Source organism: Prionailurus bengalensis, chromosome D2, assembly GCF_016509475.1.
Source record: "Prionailurus bengalensis isolate Pbe53 chromosome D2, Fcat_Pben_1.1_paternal_pri, whole genome shotgun sequence".
Lineage (NCBI taxonomy): Eukaryota > Metazoa > Chordata > Mammalia > Carnivora > Felidae > Prionailurus > Prionailurus bengalensis.
The window spans coordinates 47,975,434-47,984,245 of NC_057351.1; the positions used below are offsets into that span (position 1 = coordinate 47,975,434).

Below are 8,812 nucleotides of genomic sequence, written 5' to 3' on the forward strand. Positions count from 1 at the left end.
CTGCAAGGCTCCCTCTCTGAGGAGTTCCTCAAACGTTTCCATGCAGAGCTGGCTTCAGCCCAAGAAAAAAGTATCTGAGTTTCTCACTCAACACTGTTTCTGTGGGTCCCTGGCACAACTGTGTCTTGCTTTACACAGGCTCATTACCGGAAGGGAAGAGCTGGATTTACCCAGAAGTAACAGCAGGCGGTTTTCCCTCTGGCCTCCTCTGTAGCCAGCTTCTCTCCCACCCCTTCTCACTTCCTGCTCTCAGCTCTAGCTTCCCCGAGCTGCTCTCATCTCGCCTACTGTGCTCTCTGCTTTGTTCTCCTTTTGGGTCTTGATGGAGCTATTCTTTGTCCAGAAAACAGCCCACTGCTTGCCCTGTATTCTGCAAGCTAGCTCTGCCAGGAAACCCTTGCCAGAGCGGTCCCCTCCTCTAGTATCAGGAAAGGCTCCTCTCTAGTCCAGCACCTGCTCTGGGCTCCTGGATGTTCTGGGCCCGCAGGGCCTGACCCATTGAGTGGGTGGCTGACAGGATGATAGGGGAGTACAAGTAGGGGAGGTGGGAGGGGAGGCTGAAGCCGCAGACCTCCGCACCACGGATGATACTTTTCTGGCTCACCTCTTGTTTCCAGCCCCGAGCCCGAGCCTGACACACAGCAAGAGGCCCATAGATGTCTACTAAATTATTGGATGGATTTGAGAAGCCTTATGGGGTCCTCCAAAGTCAGCTTTCCCAGAGTTGTGCATCCCCAACTGGAATAAAACACGTAAAAGGCTCCAGGGGCTAGGAAAGTGACTCAGCTGAGACACTGGTCAGTGGAGTCCATGGGGAACAGGGAGACACATTCTTTCTCTGGAGGGGCAGCTCTTCTGGCGTTTCATGAGAAGCCAGAAATCTGCATCTGTAAGGGCTATATTTCACTGTTTGGAGTTGGACACTGTGGCAGAGACATTGCCCCTGGGATGACCTGTGACCACTCACATTCCTCCACCCACCCCCCCCGGTGGCCATGTGACTAACATGTCACACGCTACACATAAGAGGTGTTGTGTGTGTCACTCTCAGACTAGTGCACTCAAGCCAGCCTGTGACCCCGTTCTTCGCCGTGGTGATCCAGAAAGCCACATGTCCCGATTGGTGCAGCTTCCAGATGGTCAGCCTGGGTCCCAGAGCGCCTCTGCGGACTAGAGCTCTCTGCCAACCCATGGCGGATATGGACTGGGAAAGGGATTTAAATAAATCTAAGCTGCTGGTGTCTCAGGGATCTGTTACTGCAGCATAATCTACACTATCCTAAGGCCGTAAATTATTCAATTAAAACTATATAGTTAAAAATAAAATGTAGCTAGACAAAATATACTTGCAATACAGATGGCTTTAGCGGGGCTCTGGCGTGTGACTTCTGATTCATGACAGGACCCAGTTTACAATACTTTGATTCTCCTACAGCATGTGGGGACTATGCTGATTTTGCTCTATTTAAGAGGAATACTTATAAGTGAAATCTCTATAAGTCAAGCAGTGATCAGTTACAGCTCTGGGCCAGGGGCTGCTAAAGACCCTCATGGCTCTAGCTTCCTGCCTTTTCCTCTCTGAGCCTTCATTTTCCCATCTGTACAATGGGGATATTGATCTCCAGCAGGTTAGACGTTTTCTTAACTGTAGAAGACTTTTTTTTTTTATTTTAATTTTTTTTATGATAATGTCAAGTTTAATCTGCCAAATATACAAGTGGGGCTTGTGGAGCATGTTCTCCCTGGGTGCCGCACAGGAAACAGAGGTGTCTTGAAATGATCAACGGGCAAGGTTAAGAATGGGCCCTGGCTCTGGCCAGAAGGGTGGGAATGGGGCGAGGAAGAGCAGAGAGGACTGGCTGGGGAGGAGCCGTGACCCTCAGGGACCCAGGGCCACAGGCTCCTGGACAACAGCCCCTCTGAGTGAGCACCCAGGCAACACAGACCAGGGCTGGTTGTTGCAAACTCGTCAGCAGCCGCCCTTCCGCACAACCAGCCCCTCCCATGTAACCTACGGGACAAACGGAAGCTCTTCGTACCCTACCTCCCAGGCTTCCCCAACAAGAGTTCTGAATTCTTAAAACGGCAAAAACATTCAAATGGTTATGTATGAAATGCTGTCCTGCACCCCACCATGCCCCCCCCCCCGTGATTTTTTTTTTTTACATTTTATTTATTTTTGATAGAGAGATAGCACAAGTGGGGGAGGGGCAAAGAGAGACGGAAATACAGAATCCGAAGCAGGCTCCAGGCTCCGAGCTGTCAGCACAGAGCCCGACGCGGGGCTCGAATCCACAAACCGCGAGATCATGACCTGAGATGAAGTCGGAGGCTTAACTAACTGAGCCACCCAGGCGCCCCTCCCCCAAACGCTTTCTAGGCCAAGATGAAATGGAAGCCTGGTTCCACTGAACTTTGTTCACATGGAATATTTATGCAAATCAGATTAAAAGGGGCTGCTTGGGTTGACAGTGAGGTGGGTGGCCGGGACCCCCCATCCAGGGCTTTGCCTAGGGCTCTGTATAATATTATTTGCAAAGCACAGTACAAAGTAACACATGAAACCTTCCAAGCCCTGGCTTTCGGGAGAACTTTGCCCTCCAGAATCTGCTTTTTAAAAGGACATGACCAACAGGCTGAGCGGCTCTAGCCGGAGTCAGGTGGCATCATCGGGGGGATGGGGTCAGGAGGAAAGTGGAGAAGGGTCCTGGATTATAGGTGGTCAAGTGAAGAAGGAAGGGGGAAGGCAGCACATAAAGTAAATACCTTAGCTCGGCAGGAATGGAGAATGGGGTTGTACACTGTCCCAGGGGAGGGCAGGAAATGAGTGAGCAAGGCTGGAGGTAGGCAATAAAGGGCCCACTTCAACAAAGGGGGTCTCTTCCAACTTGCTGGGCTGGGTCTGAGCCTTATGCGGCGGGAACCTTGCCCCCTAGAAAAACAGTATCTTCTTTGAGAGAATGACGGACTTCTGATATGCATCATCTGTCTGTCTGATTCTCACATGTCCACCCTTCCACCTGGAGGAGACAATGTCTCCACCTCCCTGAGTTCCAGACCTGAGCTTGCGGTCACTCATAAGATCTCCACTCCAAATCTGAACACTGCCTTTGTGCGTCCTTTGCCAGACTGAATGTTGAGATGATTTTCATTCATTTTGGTAAGCCCAGTGTCTTGTAGAGCTCTAAAGTGACGTGTACATGCATCTTAGAGGTGCCCTAGAGATAAGTGCCGAATGAGAGAGTTGCAAGGGAGGGAGAGAGAGAAGAGAGCAACAGGAAGAAAGCAAACAGAGATCCCTCTCTGTTTGGAACATGTTCCTGAAACTGCCCCTTTTTAAATATTCACTCTCTTCGTGCACTGGACACAGCCTTAGCGAATCTCTTAGTGGAGTGCTTTTCAACCTTTAATAAAAAGCACAATCTCATATTTACAGGCAGAAGTCCAACGCACAAATGGATTATAGCAAAGCTACTTTGTGGGGTGCCTAGGTGGTTCAGTCGGTTAAGCATCCAACTTGGGCTCAGCTCATGATCTCGTGGTTCATGAGTACACGCCCTGCATCAGACTCTCTGCTGTGAGCACAGAGCCTGCTTTGGATCCTCTGTCCCCCTTTCTCTCTCTGCCCCTCTCCTGTTCTCACTCTCAAAAATAAATACACATTTAAAAATTTTAAAAATAAAAATCTTAAAAAAAAAAAAAAAAGCAAGGTTACTTTGGTTGAAGCTGGAGATGGGGAGAGGACGGGCTGGGGCTGGCCTGCCACCCTGGCACAGTCCAAAAACCAGAGTGACAGATGCAGCTGGGCAGGCCAACCCTCTGGCCCTGGGATCCAGCCCTCTTTGTCCTGGCCTCCACCCCTCCCCCAGGGCCCCAGGGCACACAGCTCTGGTCTCCAGGTTTTCTTCCCCAGGCCAGACTAGGCTCTGTTCCCGACCAGAGACTCATACAGCAGCCAGGGCTCCTTGTCCCCCAGAGAAGGGCCCCCGGGGCGACCTGCCAGCCATGGTTACCTACCTGTCCCCAGTGAACAAGCAGTGAACTGTTTTTGCTTTCCACTTCAGTGGCTGCTCCGTCAGCCATGCAGAGGGGCTGCTGAGGACAGCAGGCACCACAGCCTGCCCTTGCTATTGTCTCTGGCCTTTGGTTTGGGACAAAGGACACTGAAGCCTTTATAACTGCTAGGCTTGGCCCATCTCTCCCTTGTTGGTGGTCATGGAGCCGGTTATCACAGAAGAAGGCAGCTTTGTGGCCCTTCGGGTCACCATGACAGCCCGATTCCTACTGGCCAGGGCCGAAGGGGAAAGAAAGGCTAAGCGAGTGGGGTTTCCAAGAAGCCAACTGAGTACATTTGAAAGCCTTTTCTTTCACGACTCCGCGCTGCCTACTTTTCCCTCTTACAATGCCCTCTCTTTTCCTGAAATGATGGCAAAAATAGATGGTCATTGTCCTCACTTGGCAAAATGGTCAATGCGTCACTATCCAAATTAAAAGGCTCCGGGGATGTCTGTGAGATCTGGGGGCTTGGTAACCTCTGTTCTAACGCTTCATCAAGTTATGATTATTCTCTTATTTAGGCATGATTACAATCCAATGTGTAAATAAAGCGACGCAGGAAGCAAAAGAAAGGAGGACAGAGGTGTGGGGCCCAGGATGCTCCTGCCAGAAGGAGGCAGGCTCCGAGAGAGAGGGCAGGTGCAGGGACACTGCCTCGCATTCCCGGGAAGCCGATGTACTCCGCTCAGTAGCCCGTGACCAGCCAGGGGCAGCAGGGGGCACTGGAAAGAAGGGGCCTTAAAGGGCCCCCCCTCCCAGCCCCCCAGCACCTGTCAGCCAGCAAATGGCGGAGCTTGGCCACGGAGGAAGCTGCAGTGCCTGCTGGTACCAGCTGCCTCCGAGAGGACGTCTGGTCGCACACGGGCTGCCCCTCAGCGACACATTTTTGCTGAGAAAGCCAGTTGTTGGGATGCAGACAGCAGACAGCGATTCAGCAGCTGCTGCCCCCCGCCCCTCCACACTGCTGTCCTTACCCTCCCCTCCATATCCATGGCTGTCCACCCCCCTCCCTCTGCCGCCATCTGCCCGCTGGCTCAGCCACAGCCCTCCTTGCCTCAGCACGGTAGCTGGGAAGGAGGTCCCAGGAGGACACTGTGCGCACTCCAGATGGTGGTGATGGTGGCTGAGGGAGGGCAGGAGAGGTGGCCGCAGAGACAGCAGCCACTCCACTCACTGCCTTCTCCTGGGCTGACTCACGGACCCCAACTCGCCTTTACTGCATCCTCCCGCCTCCTGGGCTCCCACCAACAGGTCTCCCTGAGCCCATTCTGGCACCCGGGTCTCCCTGACACCATCGCCCTTCCTCTGAAGAGCCTGGCCCTCTGTCCACACGTAGGCTGGCCTTCCTTACGGCTTCTCACCGGAGCGCACAGGCAGTGCTCACCCAGCCCCCTGTGGCAGGATTTTGGGCTTCTGCTCTTGCTCTAGAGGCACGGCAGCTCGAGGCAAGAAAGCCATTTCCGACCCTCCTGCTCGCTCTCTCACACACACTTGGCCATGTGGGACCCTTCCTTGCCTATGGAAGAGGGTGTCTATGGAAGCAGGAATCCCCTCAGCCATGCTTTTTGGGCCAGACAGGTGCTCAGAATGACCAACAGCCTGAGTGTCTGGGGCCAGAGGTGCGGGGGGCGGGGGGGGCAAGCCCTCCAAGAGTTCAGTGCCAGCTGCTGTTGGGCCACACCGGGTGCCCTCTGTGACTTCCCCCACCCCTGCTATCTACTGCACCAGGCCTGTGTGCCAAGGGCAGTTGCTGGAGGTGGTTTCTTGTGACACATAGTGGGGCTCAGAATCTTCTGGGCCATAGAGCCCTTTGGAATCTCTTGAAATAACACACACTCCCCAGAAAAATGCACATGTGTGCATGAGTGTGCAAGTGTGTGCACCAAATTTACATACTACCGCAGGGGCCTTGGGAAGTCCCTATTCATGTGCCCCTGGATTCCCAGAGCCCAGGTTAAGAACTCTGCTGAAACGTGTCACAGCGAGAGGGAGGAGGCAAAGGGGCATCCCAGAGAGAAGTCTGGGTGTGGGTTTCGCTGCAGCGTCAATGTGGCATGTGACGTCACCACGTTGTGCCAGCCCTTGGGCCTCAGTTTAACCAGGATTGTACCGGCAGCTGATCTAGAGCATCTTCAGGGCTCTTCCCAGCTCTGCAGCTATGGGGCTACATGGCCTCCCTGCTCCCATCCCCCAAAGTCAGGCAGGGCAAGGGGAAGGGGTTCCAAATCTCTCCCTCAGCAGTGCCTCCTGGAGAAGGAGGTCAGACAGCCAGAAAAGAAAACTGAGCAAACTATAAGTTCCCCTTTCACTAGAGCAGAAGCTCTGGGAAGTGTAGCTGCTTTCTATTTGGTTTTAATTTACTTGAAAACAATTCCAAAACACTTCCTTCACTGTACTCTGTGACCAGATAACAACCCAACCTTTACAAGGATCTGAGTTTCAAGCTCTGCTCTGTGATTCTTCAGCTGTGTGACCTGAGGCCAAGTCCCATTCCCTCTCTCAGCCTCAGGTCCCTCATTAGTTGAATCACTGACTGCTATAAGATGGGCCTCATAGCAGGCTCACCCATAATAAACTGAAGCTCTCATGATAGGGCACAACAGGGTGTGCTCTGGAGATGGGGACAAGGGACTCAAAGAGGGTGGCAGTCCTCCCCTGGAGTGGCTGTGAGCAAGAACATATGGTTGAGTTTGCTCTCAAAACCAGGGCCCAGGTCCCCAGAGGCCCAGTCCAGAGTGCCTTCCGGTAGACCTCCTGGTCAGGGTCTCCCTGTGAGGCTTCTCACTTACAGGATCTGAACTGAGACATGCTGAGTTCTGTTCATGTCCTTTGTTCTCTGTCATTGTCCAGGTGACCTTGACCCAGGGGGACCCTGGACCTTCACTCTGTTCTCGACCTCCAGGCCGCCCCCCGGGGTCTCAGGGTGGAAATATGGCCTCCCTTCCCACTTTCACAGGGGCTGTTTAATCAGTAGCGTCAACCTCATTTTCGCTGTCAAGTCGAACCACCAGCACTACCCACACAGAGAATGATGACAAGAACTGCTGAAAATACACTTCACCACCGACAGAGAGCTGAACCACACCCCATTACAACTTCCAGCCAGAAATGTTTCCACTTAAGTTTAATGCGGTTCATCTTCTCTGCTCACCCTTCCCCTTCTCTCCCCACCCCCCCTTCTCTCCTCTCCCTCAGTCTCTCCTTCCTCCCTTCCTCCCTTTCACACCTCTCACCCTGGTGGTAGCAGCTCAGGGATTATACTGGAGAGCAGGAGGCAAGCAGACCTGCATTAACCTGTCCGTTCTACCAATTCACTGCGGGTATCTTTTTTTTAAATCATGGCTACTGGCAACAAATCTTGACTGTACCCTGAGCAGTTAAACTATAGAGAAGCTACGAAGGGTTTCTTCTGCCAGTGCAAGTGTGAGGCTTTGGAGTCTAACCTGCCTGGGTTCAAATTCCAGAATCCTAGCCCCACTTGCTGGGACTTTATTTAATTTGCTTATGAAGTGAGTTTACTAAAGCTTTCCTTAACAGTGTTTTAAGAAAGCACTGACCAGCACTAACCCTGCACTGATCCTGGTGTGGGAGGAGGCTCTCCCTCCCACAGGGCTGTGCCCCATTGTAAAAACACTGAAGCATCTCTTGGGGATTAGAAGTGCCTGATTGAGTGTCAGGAGCTGGGGTGGCGAGGGGTGGGGGGTGGGGGTTGGAATAGGATGGTGGGCAGGGTGAGCTCTGAAGTCAGCTGCTGAAATGAATGAGACCTGGCCCAACAAAGTCTGAGTTCAAATCCTGTCTCAACCACTGACTCATCTGGGTGAAACTGGACGACAGTTCCATAACTCTCCATGCCTCAGTTTTCTCATCTGAAAATGGGGAAAATGAAAGTATCAGGGCTGTGAGAAGTAGGTGCCTTATTGTGCTAATGACCTTTGCACAGGTCTGGGAACAAGGCAAATCCTCTGTAAATGGCGTGGTGAGGCAAGCCCCTCCTTCTGCTATTATCTCGGCGCCGGTTTTCCATCTGTGAAATCCGAGAGTTGTGCCAGAGCCTCTTGGAGCCTCTCCCCACAACTAAGATCAATGCTTCTAGGATATTGCCTAAGATAAGAGGCAAACTGGGCAAAGGTGTAGCCTGCGGCCGCTCTCACCCATCGTGCTCAGGTTTGAGCCCCTGAGGTGCCTTCCCTCTGGAGAAGGTGTCTGGCGCAGTGCCCACTCTCAGCAATGGCCGGGGCTGCGCCAGGCTGGCAGGGGGAGGGAACTCTGCACGCGGCAGCCAAGGGGCACCGGTGCCCAGGCTCCAGAGCCCATGGCTGGGGGCGGTCTTGGGCTCGGGGACGGGGGTGACAGTGCTCCGTGGATGCCCCCAAACTCTCCTGCCTCTGCATCACTCACCGTCCGCTCATCGCGCCGTCCAGAAGCCGCTGCCGGTGCTGTGCCCTCGCCGGCACTCGAGCTGTGTAGGCAGCGCTTACTGCCCCAGTTCCCTGGGGCTTAGAGCGTAGGGCCCGCCCCTCCCCGCCCCTCCCCGCCCCTCGCCCGGCGCCGGCCAATGGCCCGCTCCATGTGTCCCTCTGCGCCCCGCCCATCCCCGCCTCTCCCCGCCTCTCGCCTCGCGCAGGCCAATGGCGCCGCCGCGTCCGTCCCGCCTCGCCCCAGGCACACAGGGGAGGGTGGGCTTCGGGCGGTGCCCGAGAGGCAGCGAAGAAGGTTCGGGGACTCGGGCCGGAGAGGTGGCCTCGCGTCACGA

General features: G+C 53.9%; 1 protein-coding gene across 2 annotated transcripts in view; it reads right to left on the reverse strand.

Moving 5' to 3' along the window:
- RASSF4 (Ras association domain family member 4) overlaps window positions 1-8,577 on the reverse strand; it is a 31,826-nt gene extending 23,249 nt beyond the window's left edge. For both annotated transcript variants that reach the window (XM_043596880.1, XM_043596879.1), the window contains exon 1: window positions 8,458-8,577. The gene's annotated coding sequence lies outside the window, so the exon portion shown is untranslated. The remainder of the gene's footprint in view (window positions 1-8,457) is intronic.
- Window positions 8,578-8,812: the final 235 nt, after the last annotated feature.